We start from the raw sequence: 17,420 nt of genomic DNA on the forward strand, positions 1-17,420 counted from the left end.
AAAGTCTGTCACAAAACCCTTTTCCCATCTACATGAGAATTTTACCTTCGATTAACTTCCCTCCGTCTCCCCTGGAAATCTGAAAAAGGTAGTATGTCGACTGTATTATTAGGTATAGTAACTTATGTGAAAAATGACTCCTTACTGGTAAGTTACACATGGCCTGGGAGAATGAAATGCCTGACAGGAAGCCATAGCTTTGGGCTTGCCCCAGAGCAGTGACTCTTGACGCACAGTGTGTCCCTACAGGTGATGCTGACAGCTATTGTGGAGTTGTTATAAGACATACTGGCTCCTGTGGGGCATGAGGCTCCAGGGCCAGAGAGGACCCTGCATGTGCTTGACGGGGTCTCATTTTCTTGTACGGGAGCCCTAGGAAACCAAAGAGGCCATCTCTTGCTGTATGGATGGCTGCATAGATTACTTCCGATGAAAACAAACGCTGATGCTTCACTGCTAGCAAATAGACTATCCTGGCTTATATCCTGATACCATGTGTGGTTGGCTGTAGTCTTGTACTTTTGAATATGTAGTTGAGTCTAAGAAGCCCCTTGATGGGTTTTACAAATCTACTTTGCAGCCGTTTCCTAAGAAATGTCCCTGCCAGAAGCTTGTTGGGAGCCAGACGTGGGCCCATTTTCCTTCTTGTAGAACCTACAAATCTCTCCTCTTTCTGGTCTATAGGGAAATTCTTCTTCTGAATGTCTTCTTGATGCCTTTTTGATATTCCTATTTGCCCTCCTGCTCTTAACACAATCTCTTTGGCAAGTATAGTCCTTCAATAAGAGTAGAGGGGCCATTGTGTTCAAGTACCTTTGCCTTCCGCTCTGCAAAAACTGCTGAGACAAGGAAATACTAAAGTTACCTGTTGGGAAAGGTGGGCAGTGGGGAATAGAAAATAAAACTCAAATTAATACATAAGAAGTCATGCCATCATATCTGTTAATATTAATAATAAAAATCCCTTATTTGGTTGGGTGTGGTGGCTCACACCTGTAATCCCAGCATTTTGGGAGGCTGAGGTAGGCAGATCATGAGGTCAGGAGATCAAGACCATCCCTTGGCCAACATGGTGAAACGTCGTTTCTACTAAAATACCAAAAATTAGCTAGGCATGGTGGCATGTGCCTGTAATCCCAGCTACTTGGGAGGCTGAGGCAAGGGAATTGCTTGAACCCGGGAGATGAAGGTTGCAGTGAACCGAGATCACGCCACTGCACTCCAGCCTGGTGACAGGGCGAGACTTCCATCTCAAAAAAAAAAAAAAATCCCTTACATTTATACAGGGGTTGATTCTTTGCAAAACATTTTCATAGCCTGCTCTCATTTCAGCCTGGCAGTAATGTGGTAAGCACTGAAAAGGGAGAGGAAAGCCCTGGTTTATGCCAGTTTCATACTACCAATGATTTAACAACTCTGAATTTCCAGATATTTAACCATTGGCTCAGGGGAGTTGGTGCAAGTGGATCCCAGCACACCTTTGGAAATAGGACAGGCATAATCATCCTGATCTGAAGGCAAGCAAAGTGAAGCTCAGAAATTTTGTCCAAGATCACAGAGTTAGTAAGAGACAAATCTAGAAACTTGAACGTATACCTACTATTGTATGCTTTTTCTTGCTGAATTAAGTCTATCCTTCATGCAATGTGGAATAGTAAAAACGAAATCTGTTAACCACCAAGAAGAAATGCCTAAAACTCCCTTCTAATGTCTGTATTATCATCAGTCTTCCTTTTCTCCTCTTTCCCTTTTAAGAAAAGATTCTGTCAGTGGGCAGAATCCTGTCCCTTCCCCACCCATCTGGGTCCTTACTCCACAAATCAACGTCTCCCTCCTGTATCCTGGAATCATCCCTCTCTAACCCATGACTAGTGCTTCCTCCCTAACCTGTGAATCCCCTTGCAGTTTCTCTAAACTGACCTCCTGCCTCTGACTTGCTCACCATCTAATTCTGGCCACCACGCTTCTTGACAAAGTCAAGCCGCATGCTGCCTCTATTTCAGCACTTTCTACTCTTGCCCCAGGCCACTGTCATTTGATTCAAACCCCACTAAGGCCCCAGATCTGCCCTCTCAAAAGGCAACTGTATCCTCCTCATGGCCAAATCCCCGCCTTATCTTGGCCTTCCTCTAGTTTATTCTTTCTTTTGCACTTGACCCCACTGATGACATCCTTCCTGAAATGCATTTCTCACTAACTTCGTTTCCCTGCTCAGTGGTGGGTACTGGATCCGTGGGTTTTCATCCTGTCTTTCTGAGTGATGCTTCTCTTAGTACAGAGACTCTCATGAGCATCCAGACAGAGGTTGGGCTAATGTTTGATTACTCAGTCATTGACTCTGTCACCCTCTCTCTTCCATTTCCCTCTACTGCTTACATCAAACTTATACTTGGCAAAGCTGACACGGCCACGTTTAAATCAGTCATTATGTTAATTTTAATTTTTTTTTTTTTTTTGAGACAGCGTTTTGCTCTCATAGTCCAGGCTGGAGTGCAGTGGCATGATCTCGGCTCACTACAAACTCCGCCTCCCGGGATCAAGTGACTCTCCTGCCTCAGCCTCTCGAGTCACTGGAACTACAGGCGTATGCCACCATGCCCAGCTACTTTTTGTATTTTTAATAGAGACAGGGTTTCACCATGTTGGCCAGGAAGGTCTTGATCTCTTGACCTCGTGATCCACCCACCTCGGCCTCCCAAAGTGTTGGAATTACAGGTGTCAGCCACTGTGCCCAGCTTTAATTTTAACTCATCTGCCCCTGACTCTGTGAAGAAGCTCTCACCTTGCAGCACTCACCAGATAGCACATGAAAGGGACATACCAGGAGATAGCCTCTGTTGGTAGAAGTCCACAACAGGTAGAGATGACTGACCTGGGCCGGGCGCAGTGGCTCACGCCTGTAATCCCAGCACTTTGGGAGGCCGAGATGGGTGGATTACCTGAGGTCAGGAGTTCAAGACCAGCCTGGCCAACATGGTGACACCCCATCTCTATTAAAAAAAAAAAAAAGAGACGACTGACCTGGCACCTTGGCTCACATCTCTTGAGTCTCCTGGCCCCTTCTTGAGTCTCCTGGCCCCTGACTTTACTATTCTCATACACTTTTGTTTACTCCTTTGGATTTTACAGCCTGGCATGCTGCAAAGGGCATAGACTTTGTGATGAGAAAGATCTGGATTTGAATTCTGGTTCTGTTACTTCCTAGCATTGTGGCTTTGGGCATGCCATGTAAACCTTCTGAGCCTGTGTCGTCATCTGAAAACTATATCCTGTTTGCGAGTAGACTATGGGCTGTGAGAGAGATATTGTATGAAAAAGGTCCAGCATGGCTATCACTTGACAAATGGCAGCTGTTGTCATTATTTTTGGTCTTCTGCCCTTCTTTCCAGTTTGTCATTGGTACCTCCCTACAATGACTAGTTCTCAGTCCTGGCCAGTGACATTTCAGCTATTGACACTTGGGGAACACTGCTCCTGGCTGGATCTAGGATGCTTCTGTCTGGGGCACCTGTCCTATAAATGGCATTCTTGTTGAGACTCTAGTCTTTTGCTCTTTGGCCTCTATTCTGTTCTCAAAATGAGCATATATTGAAAAGCATTTTTCACACTGGTTCAACCACATAGCGTTGCCAGTAGTTTAGGACCTAGTGAGGCCACCTTTTGGTTTAGAATTTTTAAGTAACTTGATGTCAATCTGGAATGCTTTCCTTTTAAGTGATATTTATATGTGTGCATGTATATATTCGTTCAAGTTGGTTCACTTTTTTCTTGACTGTTTTTTGGCCTTTTGAGAGTTTCGAGAAACTGTCACTTCTTGGTTTGAAAAGAATTACCTATCTCTTTTGAGTTCTCAACAAGTAAGTATTTGGAAGTCAATTATGTTTAACTCAAAGAATATTTTGTATTGTTTTATTTATTTATTTGTTATTTTACTTTATTATTATTTTTTGAGACAGAGTCTCACTCTGTTGCCCGAGCTGGAGTGCAGTGACATGATCTTGGTTCACTACAACCTCTGCCCCCCGGGTTCAAGCAATTCTCCTGTCTCAGCCTCTCTAGTAGCTGGGATTACAGGCATGTGCTACCACACATGGCTAATTTTTGTATTTTTTAATAGAGACAGGGGTTTTGCCATGTTGGCCAGGATGGTCCCAAACTACTGACCTTAAGTGATCCGCCTGCCTTGGCCTCCCAAAGTGCTGGGATTACAGGCATGAGCTGCCGCATCCGGCCTATTGTTTTATTTAAAAATACACTTCTCAATGCTGATTACTGAAAACATAGTTATGGTAGCCCCTCTTTGGGGAACAAATCAAATGTAGAGTTTCTGTCCTTACTGATACTATCTGAAGTTCTGTCTGTTTGTTGATTTGTTTATACAGTGGACGCTTGAACAACACAGTTTTGATATGCACCTGTTCACTCGTATGTGGATTTTTTTTTCAATCAAACACACATAAAAAATACAATATTCATGGGATGTGAAACCCAGTTATGCAGGGGACTGACTTTTTGTATCTGTGAGTTTCAAATGGTGGACTGCAGGACTTGAGTATGAGTGGGTGTGGGTAACCGTGGGGGTCTTGGAACGAATCTCCTGCATTACTGAGGGACAATGGTGCTTATACTCTACTCAGAACTATAAAAGTTGTGGCAGGCTGGGCGCAGTGGCTCATGCCTGTATTCCCAGCACTTTGGGAGGCTGAGGCAGGCAGATCATGAAGTCGGGAGATTGAGACCATGCTGGCCGACATGGTGAAACCCCATCTCTACAAAAAATACAAAAATTAGCTGGGCATGGTGGTGCATGCCTGTAGTCTCAGCTACTGAGGAGGCTGAGGCAGAAGAATCACTTGAACCAGGGAGTTGGAATTTGTAGTGAGCCGAGATCATGCCACTGCACTCCAGCCTTGCGACAGAGTGAGCCTCAGTCTCAAAAAAAAAAAAGTGTGACAATGCTTCAAGTCTGATCATTATCATGTATTTCTGAAAGGACTGACAAGTTTTAAAATCTTTTTATTATTTCAAGAATAACATGTACTCAAATTCAAGCAATACAGAATCTGTTTGAGACAGGGTCTCACTCTGTCACCCAGACTGGGTACAGTGGCGTGATCTCAGCTCATTGCAACCTCCGCTTCCTGGGCTCAAGCAGTTATCCTGCCTCAGTCTCAGTAGTAGCTGGGATTATAGGCACACACCACTACAGCCCAGCTAATTTTTGTGAGACGGGGTTTCACAATGTTGGTGAGGCTGGTGTTGAACTTCAGACCTCAAACAATCCACCTGCCTTGGGTTCCTAAAGTGCTGGGATCACAGGCGTGAGCCACTGCACCCAGCTCAGAATCTTTAAGATATGACACTTAACAGTTATATAGCCCCCAGGTGATCTTTCTGTGCATATACTAACAAATGTATGTGTGAAAAATATATATGTTTGTGTATGTGTGTGTATTCACATACTTAGGGTTCTGTAAAGATTTTCTCACTAAGAGTGGGCTATCATTTTTGTGTCCATAAGTAAAATTTTAATCAACTGAATAATAATGCCATTGAACAGAGGTAGAATTTTAAGTTAATTCATTCATGTTCATTCCTTCCAACCACTGAACGAACTTTTGGTTCTAGTATTTCTCAGAAAGAAAGGGCTTATTTAATTAGAGGGATTTGTGTGCTTAAGTGAAAACAGCATGACATCGTGAAAAAAGCACTGTATTAGAAGCAAAAGATCTTGAGTTCTAGAGTTTTTCTCTTAGAAAAATCACCAGTGTCACTGGGTCTCAGCAGCTTCTTTAAGGTGGGGATATAATATCTGCCTGCCTAAGTCAAACATTCTTGTGAGAGTTACATACAATAACACCCATGCATGCACTTTGAAAACTATCAGTTCTACAAATAAGTGTCATTTAAATATGTTAATGAGTTTGTTGAGGGATTGGGAATAAGTTGGCAGGTTGCACTAATGTAGACATCTCTGATTATACTAGATGTAGGAGATTTAATGGCCATAAGTTCTTTGTTGTACTTCCCATTGAGAGATGATGTATAATTCCTTTCACCTTGACTTTTAACCAATAGAATGCAACTTGGACTCTCAAAGCTAGATCAGGGTTGGGTGTGATGGCTCACACCTGTAATCCTGGCACTTGGGAGGACGAGGTGGGCAGATCATCTGAGGTCGGGAGTTCGAGACCAGCCTGACCAACATGGAGAAACCCTGTCTCTACTAAATGTACAAAAAATTAGCTGGGCGTGGTGGCACGCGCCTGTAGTCCCAGCTACTCGTGAGGCTGAGGCAGGAGAATCGCTTGAACCCGGGAGGCGGAGGTTGCAGTGAGCCAAGATCACACCACTGCACTCCAGCCTGGCCCCTGGCAACGGAGCAAGACTCTGTCTCAAAAAAAAAAAAAAAAAAAAAAGATACAAAAATTAGCTGGGAATGGTGGTGCTCACCTGTAGTCCCAGCTACTTGGGAGGCTGAGGCAGGAGAACTGCTTGGACTGAGGCAGGAGAATTGCTTGAACCCAGGAGGCCGAGGTTGCTGTGAGCCAAGGTCGCACTCCAGCCTGGGTAACAAGAGCGAAACTCCGTCTCAAAAAAAAAAAAAAAAAACCCCACAAAGGCATACCACTTTATACTAATTTCATTAGTTAAAATTATAAAGACTGATCATGTCAATGCTGGCGAAAACATAGAACTCCCACACCCTACTGGTAGGAATGTAAAATGATACAAGACTTTGGCAGTTTACTTAAAAATTAAATATACATCTACCATAGGAACTAGCCACTTCACTCCTAGGTATTTATTTAAAAGAAATGAAAACATATGTTCATATGAAAAGTCGCACATAAATATTCACAGCAGCTTGACTCTTAATATCCCAAAGTTGAAGCAACCCCAGTGTCCACCAGCACATGAATGGCTGAACAACTGTGATGTATTCATACAATGGAATGCTGCTCAGCATCTGAAAGGAATGAACTCTTGATACACACAACAACATGGTTGAGTCTCAGAATAATTATGCTGAGTGAAAGAAGCCAGACAAAAAGAGTACATGCTGTATAACCTTATTATATACAATTCTAGAGAATGAAAAAGAATCTATGGTGATAGAAAAATGGGTCAGTGATTATCTAGGGACAGGGTAGAGGAAGGGTGGATTGCCAAGGGGCACAAGAAAACTTTCAGAGGTGATTTAAATTTTTATCTCTATTGTAGTGACGGTTTCATGGTGTATATATGTGGCAGACAAAATCTTTAGTGACACAATGATCTCTGCCTCCTGGTGTTCACCCCTTTGGGTAATCCCCCCTCTTTGAGTATAGGAACTGTGATTGGCTTCTAACCAATACAGTACAGCAAAAGTGATCAACTGATACTGTTGTAATTATATCACAATATTTAAAACTCCATCTTGGTGGATTGCATTTAAAGACTTCCCTTGTGTGCTTGATGAAATGACCATGTTGGAAAAACTCAGAAAGTAAGGGGGTGGCCTCTAAGAACCGTGGGTGCCCTCTAAACCCTAAGAGTGACCTCCAGCCAACAACTAGGAAGAAGTCAGGGCCTTCAATCATACAGCTATGAGGAAATGCGTTCTGCCAACTTGAATGAGCTTGGAAGTATATTCTTCTTCACTCAGCCACCAGATGAGGATGCAGCCCAGCAAACATCTTGATTGCTGCCTTGTGAGATTCTGGGCAGAAGCCCCAGTCAGGCTGTGCCTGAATTCCTGACCACAAAACTGTGAGGTGAGATGATAACTGTTGTTATTTTAAGCCACTGTGTTTGTGGTAAATTGTTATACGACAATGGAAAATCAATATAACACAGACATCAAAACGGATCAAATTGCATACTTCAAGTCCTTGCAGATTATTGTACTTCAATTATGTATCAATAAAACTGTATGAAAAAAGTAGGTCAAGGGAAGTGAAATCTGGGCAGAGGCCCCAGGACATGGTCCCCAGGGCAGTAGGTTGGAGAGACTTGAAAAGAGTGAGAAATAAAAAGGCCAGGGAAATAGGAAGGAAGTTGATGGGGAGCAATCTAGAATTGGGCATGACTCTTCCAAAAAGTTTTTTTTTTTTCCTCATTTCAGTGCCTTTGTGCAAGGAAGCAAGATAGGAATGCATAATTGTCATTCTTTCGGTCATCCGGCATGTAAAACTCCTTACCGTTAGACAAATCATCCCATTGTACTGAGTCCTGCTTCCCAGTATGGAAGCTGAAAAGCGGTCACATTTTCCTCCTCCAGTCCCCTGGAGGCTAGGGTGCAGACACATGGTCAAGGCTTAGCAATCAGATATGCTTTCTCAAGTCTTTGAATCCTGAGCTGGTAATGTAAACATATGACTGTTCAGAATTTGTTCATGGTTGTGGCATTTGGAGACTGAAGCTGCAGGGAGGCAGGGTGCCTTCACCATCTGCTCCAGAGATGATATGTCTTTGGCCGTAGTTCCTGATGGCTATCCTTGACTTCTGGCCACTTTCCCAGCCTGATTCTCCAGTCTTCCGGATTATTCTTTGAGTCACCTGGTACCTTTCCAGTAAGTTCTTATTCTCGGGTCACTTTCTGTAGTTTGCAACCAAGAACCCTCACTCACTTAACAAAAAGCCTTCTGGAATATTAGCAAGAGAAGGTCACATGTGCAACTTCCTTCCTGACTAGGAATCTGTCTTTTTTTAGGACCTTTTAAATGTGTGTTATCTAATCAAAAGAACCGAATGAAGAAGCCTGCATAGGTGTCAGCTGTTGTACAGGAATTTCTCTATTTAATACTGTTGATTTTTTTGCACTTTGGAAAAGAAGAACAGAAGTTATTCTCAGATCTTTGTTATTCAAGTAGAAAGTATATTTTTGGCTAATCATATATTTCAAAACCTCTTATTTTGGTCAAAACCATCTAGCTTAAGTGCCTTACTTATTAATTTTTGTTCATGTTTCCAGAATAAGATGCAGCAGCTGAAGATCAGTAATGGGCCCTTCAAACTCTGCATGAATCACATAAATAAGTCAATGAGGCTGGGTGAAATGATTCATGCCTGTAATCCCAGCACTTTGGGAGGCTGAGGTGGGCAGATCACTTGAGGTCAGGAGTTGAAGACCAGCCCGGCCAAACATGGTGAAACCCCATCTTTACTAGAAATACAATTAGCTAGGCGTGGTGGTACATGCGTGCAGTCTCAGCTATTCAGGAGGCTGTGACAGGAGAATCACTTGAACCCAGGAGGCAGAGGTTGCACTGACGCAAGATCATGCCATTGCACTCCAGCATGGGTGACAAGAATGAAACTCCATCTCAAGAAAAAAAAAAAAAAGAAGCAGCTAATGAGAGATAAGCCTCCTGATTCCAGAGAAGAAGAATGACTAAAAAGTTAGGGGCATTAGGACAGAAGAGGATGCCATGGCAGGAGTAAAGAGAACATAGAGAGTGCTATAAAACAGGGGTTTCCAAACCCCGGGCCACAAAACTGTACTGGTGTGTGGCCTGTTAGGAACTGGGCCACCCAGCAGAAGGAGAGCAGCAGATGGGTGGGCATTACTGTCCGAGCTCTGCTTCCTGTCACACCCGCGGCGGCATTAGAATCTCATAGGACTGCAGGCCCTATTATGAACCGTGCATGGGAGGGGTCTAGGTTGTGTTCTCCTTATGAGAATCTAACTAGTGCCTGATGATCTGTGGTAGAACAGTTTGATCCCGAAACTATTTCCCCATCCCCAGCTGTGAAAAATTGTCTTCCGTGAAACTGGTCCCTGGTGCCAAAAAGGTTGGGGACGAGATGGCTACTGTAAAAGATATGCACTCTGGATACAGCTGCTCTGCCTCTGTCCCCATCATATGCATGTTATTCAGATGAGACCCACTTCTACTAGATGCAGATGAGTCGCAGGTGGCCAGCTCAGTTCACTGTGGTCCAGGAGTCAGAACTGATATGCTGTCACCATACCCACCTAGACCATAGTCTCTACCCTTGGTCCAGAGGTGTGGGAATGAGCACTGGTTACAGCTTCCTCTCTTTACAACATCCAAACAAATTTACCTCCATAACTTTGCTCAAAAAAGTTATAGTGGCCATTGTGGTGACTTACGCCTATAATCCATTTTGGGAGTCTGAGGTGGGCAGATTGCCTGAAGTCATGAGTTTGAGACCAGCCTGGCCAACGTGATAAACCCCATCTCTGCTAAAAATACAAAAATTAGCCAGATGTGGTGGTGGGTGCCTGTAATCCCAGCTACTTGGGAGGCTGAGGAACAAGAATTGCTTAAACCCAGGAGGCGGAGATTGCAGTGAGCTGAGATCACGCCACTACACTTCGGCCTGGGCAGTAGAGTGAAACTCGATCTGAAAAAAAAAAAAAAAAAAAAAAAATTGTGTAATATTTACTATATACTAAAAGATATGTGGAACATATATGTAAGTGAGGAAGCGCAGTGACAAAATAGATACCTTCAATCCCATGACCTAAACTAAGAACTGGAAAATTACCAGTTGCAGGACATTTAGCCTTTTTTTTTTTTTTTTTAAATTTCTAGTGTGGAGTAATTAGTTCAGTCAAAGTGTATCTATAGACTTGGATTGATTGAAATAGACAATATTTCTTCAGTGTTGCCTGGGAAGAAAAAAAAAAGAAAGAAATAGACAGTAAATAGACCATAAATAAGCATCCCTCATTGATGGCTGTCTAGTCCTTAATTAAACACTTCCAATGACAGGATATTCACTACTTCATAATGCAGGTGATGCCATTATTAGACAGCCCTATCATTAGAAGGGTCTTCCCGATGTTGAACTGGTATCTTGAAACCTCCATCCATTATTCTTAGCTTTACTTTTGAGAGACACTGTGGCTCAGATGAAGGCTCTGCAGCGGAATAGATCTGAGTTGAAATTTCAGCTCACTTACTTACTGTGATCTTGAACAACTTACTTAACTAACTTCTTTTTACCTCAGTTTTATCTTCTGTAAAATGGGAATAATAATAATGTGTGGGGCAAGTGAGACCAGACCACATGCGCTGGTCTGGGTTTGAGGATTGGTGAGAATGAAGACTTGGATTTGGCTTAACTTACTTTAGCTTTCTCTAGGGGTGCAGTGGCCTGAGCCTGCAGTCCCAGCTACTTAGGAGGCTGGGGTGGAAGGATTGCTTGAGGTTAGGAGTTCCAGACCAGCTTGGGCAATATAGTGAGAACACATCTCTAAAAAGAAAAAAGAAAGAAAGAAAGAAAATTACTTTAGCTTTTGTGTATTGTCTGAATCAGGAACACGATCAGTTGTAATTTACAGAAACTTATAAAATTTACAGTGACTTATAAAAGATAGAGGTTTAGGGGTTTTTTGTTTGTTTGTTTTGGTTTGGTTTTTAGAGAATCAGCCTGACTTTGTTGTCCAGGCTACTCCTAAACTCCTGGGCTACAGAGATCCTGCTTCAGCCTCTGGAGTAGCTGGGACTACAGGTACCTGAACACCACTGTGCAGCTCTAGGATTTTTTTTTCCTAGGGAAAGGGATCCAGAGATGATATCTTTCTGATATACCAGTTTTAGCCCCTGGTTTCTGTGGCCCAAGATGGCTCCTTAGCCACTACTTCAGTGTTCTCAACAGGAAACTGAAGGAGAATGGACAGAAAGAGTGTGTGCTAGATCCTGTCTTCCTTTCAAGTAGGTTTCTTAGAAATCCTATAAGCCAAGGTCCCGAGTTTTTTGGGTATGTACTGTGAAAAAGTACCTGCTTGTAATCGTTGCATCTTGAGTTCTGATTGTTTCAAAAAGTTCCAGGAAGAAGCTCAGCCCCAGAAGAACAAAAACTGGTTGGATCTAGAGATGCCTGAGTTGGAAATGAACTTTAGTGAAGTCTCCTCATTACCATACCAAAAACCCTGCCCAGGGAGTTTATTCACCATTTCCTATATGAGTGATGTATATAGAAGCATGATCAGTGACTGTGTTGCCCTTACCCTACCTCTATATACAAAGACTCAGCTAACCAGTCCGATAAAAGCCCTATTTTCACCAGCGTTTGGGAAGTTGCTGCTTTGGAGGACTATCCCCAATATCCTCCTCACTTGTTCTAAGTAATAAAATCCCCTTGTTAAATTATCCTTGGTTATAGTAATTGGACTGTCACCTGCGAAGTTATTGAACCCATCTGTTGTGTGAGTAACAATCCCATTTAGCAATGTACACTCCGGCCGGGCTCGGTGGCTCACGCCTGTAATCCCAGCACTTTGGGAGGCTGAGGCGGGCAGATCACCTGAGGTTAGAAGTTTGGGACCAGCCTGGCTAACATGCTGAAACCCCATCTGTACTAAAAATATAAAAATTAGCCAGGCGTGGTGGCAGGTGCCTGTAATCCCAGCTACTTGGGAGGCTGAGGCAGGGAGAATCACTTGAATCCTGGAGACAGAGGTTGCAGTGAACTGAGATCATGCCATTGCACTCCAGCCTGGGCGACAGAGTGAGACTGTCTAAAAAAAAATGTACACTCACCTGTCACTGGACAGAGCTGAGCCACATGACCTTTCTTGGCTATAAGGCATGCTGGGAAATAGTCTTTTTTTTTTTTTTTTTTTTTTTTTTTTTTGTAGTCAGCTATTTAATTAGGTCCTTAAGACATTTAGAACACCAATTTGTGAGGATAAATTCCATTCATCAGGGCAAACATAGATTGCAGGTAGCCCTGGAGCTGAGGAATAGCTTTGACTTTTGGTAAAATCTGTGAATCCACAACTTTCTGATCAATCTTATGCTGCTCTATAAGCTCATATTTCTTTTTCTGTGTCAAAGATCTCACCTTCCTGGTGTCTGGGCTTCCATAGCTTCTTCTTGAAGTAAGTATCAGTAAGATGTTTGGGGATTTTTACATTGCGGATATCGATTTTGGTTGAGGTGGCAATGGCAAATTTCTGATGTGTTCTTCATAGAGGAACTCGACTGAGGGCCAGAGGTCCAGTCACAAGTAATATGCCACTAGTCAGCTGCTTCAGGAAAACCACCCTCTTGCCCTGGTGGCGTCCAGTGAGGATGATCAGAATGGTCCTGGGGTAATGGTGGCTCACAGTTTTCTCATGTGCTTTCTGAAGGGCTTTGTTGCTGTGGCTCAACAGCTTTGGAGGCTCATCTTCAGCGGGATAATATCTAGGCATTTTGCGAAGTTTAACCACCTGGGTACCGTTGTTCCTGTCACCACCAACTGGGTTTGTAATAGTTGAAAGAACTTTCTCCTTCTTTTTCTTTTCAACCTTGGATTTAGTGGCTGAGTACCTCCTCTTGTACGTGGCCTTTCTGGAATACAGGGCAGATCGGGAATACCTGCCAATTCCTCTGACAATGACAGGATTGAGGCTGCAATGGGGTTTCCCCTTCTTGGGCGTTTTAGCCTTGAGGTTACCTTTTTCACCCTGCCACCAGCATCAGTCTTCTTGGCTTTGGGTTTCTTCTCTTTAGTATTTGGCTTCTCAACTTTTTCACCTGCCATCTTGCAAGATGGGAAAGAGCAGAAATACAGTCTTTTAGCTAGAGCATTACCACCCCAGATAAGGTTAGGATTCTGACACCAAGAAAGAAGAAAGAAGTCGATATTGAACAGGCAAACTGCAGTCCCCAGCACATGACTGAATCATCAATAAGCAGTACAAAGTTTATAGACATCTTTGCTATGTTGTATGTCTATCTATCTGTATCTGTCTATCTAACCTATGTTGTATATAAATATACACCATAACTAAGATGTCTCTCTTTCTATATATAGATGTCTACATACATACATCTTTGCTGTGTACATACATACAGTATATATATGCACACATATATATAGAGGGATCTCTATATCGAGAGAGAGAGAGATTGTAAGGAATTGTTTCATGTGATTGGCTGATAAGTCCAAAATCTGCAGCACAGGCTGTCAGGCTGGACACCCAGGGAAGAACTGACGTTCAGGTTAGTCTGGAGACAGAATCCTTCCTCAGGGACTCTTTTCTCTTAAAGCATTCAACAGATTGGATAAGGCCCATCCACATTATGGAGGGTCATCAGATTTACATGCTGACCATATTTAAAAATGGCTTCACAACAACATCTAGACTGGTGTTTGACTGAGTATCATGGCCTAGCCAAGCTGACATAAAATGAACCATCACACACGGTTACTGATGCAAGCAGATCTGGCTGCCTAGGGGCTGCTTGTTTCTAATGGATTCAGTGGAGGTGAGTTCAGCAGGTTCACCAGCTTACACAGAGGAGGAACTTACCTGGTCAGAAGAACCCAGAGCTCTGGGTTGTTGCCTCTTGCATCTTCTAAGGCTGGAGGTGTGGAGGGAGGGCGTGGGGATGCATGACACTCAAGGGCCACATTGTTTTGTGGAAAGTAGTTCTTGTGTCAGAGTCACAAAGCTAGTTACTTCCATGTTTTAGTTCTTATGGCCCCTAAGGCCTACACACAGCCCACTGTAGAGTTGCGTTGTGGATTGGGTTAGCTCTGTCCCATAGAACTGCCTCAGCAGTGCTTGGCACAAGCTGGGTGCCCAACAAATGCTATGTGGGAAAACTCCAGTTCCTTAGAAATATTTGACTATAGTTCCATGCGCTTTCATAAGTATTTCTTCTCCTAAACATACCTGGACATAACTGGTTTCAGGCTTAGGTCTTTTTAAATTTTATTTTATTTTTATTTTTTTATTTCTTTTAAATAAAGAGATGAGGTTTCACCATGTTGGCCAGGATGCTCTCAATCTCTTGACCTCATGATCCGCCCACCTCGGCCTCCCAAAGCGCTGGGATTACAGGCATGAGCCACTGCACCCAGCCGAGGCTTAGGTCTTTGTAACCTTGACTATATATTGTAATTTTGGTGGGGTGGAGGGCGGGGGTGGGAGGAGAAATGGGAATGTGTTAGAGGACTTTCTCATTTTAGCAGATGTTAGTGAGCACTGTAGCTAAATACATCACTAACACCTGGGAAATGTTATGTTTAAGTCGAATAACCAAAGGAGCTTGTTTATATGCTGATAGATCGCTCTCTCTCTCTGCAGAGGAGAGAAACCCTATTTTCAAATTTTGTGGATGTGCAGCTTCCTCCCACTTCTCCACTTCCCCTGAGTTTGATGTGGTGACAGCTCATTTCACAGACAGCACAGACAGCTGCAGACAGACCAGATCAGAGGAAAGGAGAGGAAGGGGTAGACTGAATATGTGGTATTTGGTGATACTGTGTAGCTAAATGGCAACTCAACTCTACTTCTCCTGAAATCCTGCAGGTATAAAGTTCAGGGAGACTTGATACCTGATTGATACGTATAAAGAGGTTAATATAATGTACTTGCAATTATGGATGGTGAGTTATTCTTCTACTTGCTTTCTTATGCCAGATAAGTAAGTCTTACATTAATGAGAAGAATACTGGGATGGAGTGGGGTGGGTGGAATACATTTCAGAACTGAACAATAACAAAATGTATATGTACATATTCAATTGGCAACTTCCCTTTGGTTCTCATAGCCCATCTGTGGAAGGCCACCCAATTAGTTAAGAAGAAAAGGGGCTGGAGACCATGGCTGGTTATTTTATGTGCCCTGAAATAGAGGAAATGGCCACAACTGCTTTGCCAGGGGTGTCCAAACCCTACCCCCCTATTATACTAAAAAACGCATCGTATGGCATCAAACAACTTAAAGAGATGTAATAAGGAAACTGCCTTCTTTGCACTTCTGTTAAGAACATCTGGTTCTGGAGCGAGCCCTGGCAACTTTAGCAGTTAGCTGGTGGCCCACAGATTGAAAGGGAGCAAATCCTCCTGTTGTCAGGCTCATCTGCAGAGTTTCTTGGTAGCATAACCACCAACCCTAAGGATAAAAAGCCTCTGGTGCATTTTTCTGCTGTGCACTTTGCCTGTGCTGAGCTTATTTCCTGACCATAGACTTAAAAGACAGGGGCTTATGGAGACCCAGGCACTGGCCTCAGAAAGCCGTACAGCTGAACTCTGCCCTAGAGGCTCTTCATCCTGAGCACTGTGGGGCTGTCTGGGGGCTCAATCCCTCAATTACTACTTCATCTCTTTTGCGGTTTGGGATTATTGAAGACACGTGCCTTGTTGCATTTTCCAAAGATGGTCGCAACAATATCTCTCATCTCACATGCTCATCTGCAATATGACCTCTCTTCCCGCATAGAGATGCAGTCTTATTTCCCTCCCTTGGAATCTAAGCTGGCCTCAGTGACGCACCTGCAGCCAATAAAATGTGGAGTTGATGTGGAGTGACTTCCCAGGTTAGGCCAGAAAAAGCCATACAGCTTTCTCCTGGCTCTCTTGGAAGGCTTGCTTTTCATACATTCCCTCCTGAGATGCTCTGTTATAGGACCAGCTGGCCATGCTGTGGAAAACCTAAGTCACACGGAGAGGCCAAATGCAGGTGCTCCTGTCAACAGTCTCAGAAGAATCTGGTCTTTCAGTCATTTCAGCCCTGATACCAGCTAGATGAAGGAAGAAACCTCCAGATAGTTCCAGCCCAAACTGAGTTTTTAGCAGGGGTCCAGACATCATGGAACAGAGAAAATTCATCCCAGCTATAACACATCCAAATTCCCGACACGCAGAATCCTTGAGCGTAATAAGATGGCTGTTTTATCTAAGTTTGAGGTGGTTTGTTATACAGCAATAGATAATCGGAGCATGCGCATAAGAGATACTTTTGGAGGAATCTGAAAGCAGACTATTAATCAAAATGCCCCACTTCCTCTTTCCTGGACTTTTCTGCATGTCCAGCACTGTATTGCACAATGTCTAATTTGTAAGGGAGGTGCCGTTACCCTCAGCCTCTCCTTTGTCAGCAATGGGAAAAGATGCCCATTCCCCTGAGACAATGCAGCCCCACTCCACAACACATAGCCTGGCAGGCCAAGTGCAGGCTCCCACTGGCTGGATATCTTGTGCAGTGCAGGAACTATACAACTGTACATTGTGACCCTGAAGAAGTGTAAAAGTAAGCTCTTTGTCCTCAAGGAATTTACATTCTTATTGATTATATAAAATATGTGTAGTTTAAGATGGAAAAGTTTTAAATGCTAAATTATGAAATAACACTGGCTTTAGAAAGAATTTTGTAAAAATGAAAAATATGAAGCTGTAGAAAAAGCACTGGACTTTTAAGTAGGAGATCTGGGTAGAAGAGCCAAGCTGAAGCCATGTCCGGCATGACACTAGCATGGCCTTACTTGGTACCTCGGAAGAGGCACTTGAGTTATTTGGGCTTCAGTTTCCTTCAAAAGGGGAATAAAGTTGGTCTGATTGGTGCGTCTCAAACTTTCCTGTGTGATACCCTCATGGCATAACAGAGCGGGGTCTGAGGGTTTAATCTGAATTGCCTGCCAAAAACTGGACTTAAAAAAAAAGCTGCACACGCCTTTGATTTGTTCAAA

General features: G+C 43.3%; 1 pseudogene across 1 annotated transcript; it reads right to left on the bottom strand.

Moving 5' to 3' along the window:
* Nucleotides 1–12,561: 12,561 nt before the first annotated feature.
* LOC116532168 lies at nt 12,562–13,592 on the bottom strand (annotated as a pseudogene). Its single transcript, XR_004260736.1, has one exon. The product of XR_004260736.1 is annotated as a 60S ribosomal protein L6 pseudogene (transcript).
* Nucleotides 13,593–17,420: the final 3,828 nt, after the last annotated feature.

The sequence above is a fragment of the Sapajus apella genome, unplaced genomic scaffold (genome assembly GCF_009761245.1).
Source record: "Sapajus apella isolate SASKATOON/1434 unplaced genomic scaffold, GSC_monkey_1.0 scaffold74, whole genome shotgun sequence".
Classification (NCBI taxonomy): Eukaryota; Metazoa; Chordata; class Mammalia; order Primates; family Cebidae; genus Sapajus; species Sapajus apella.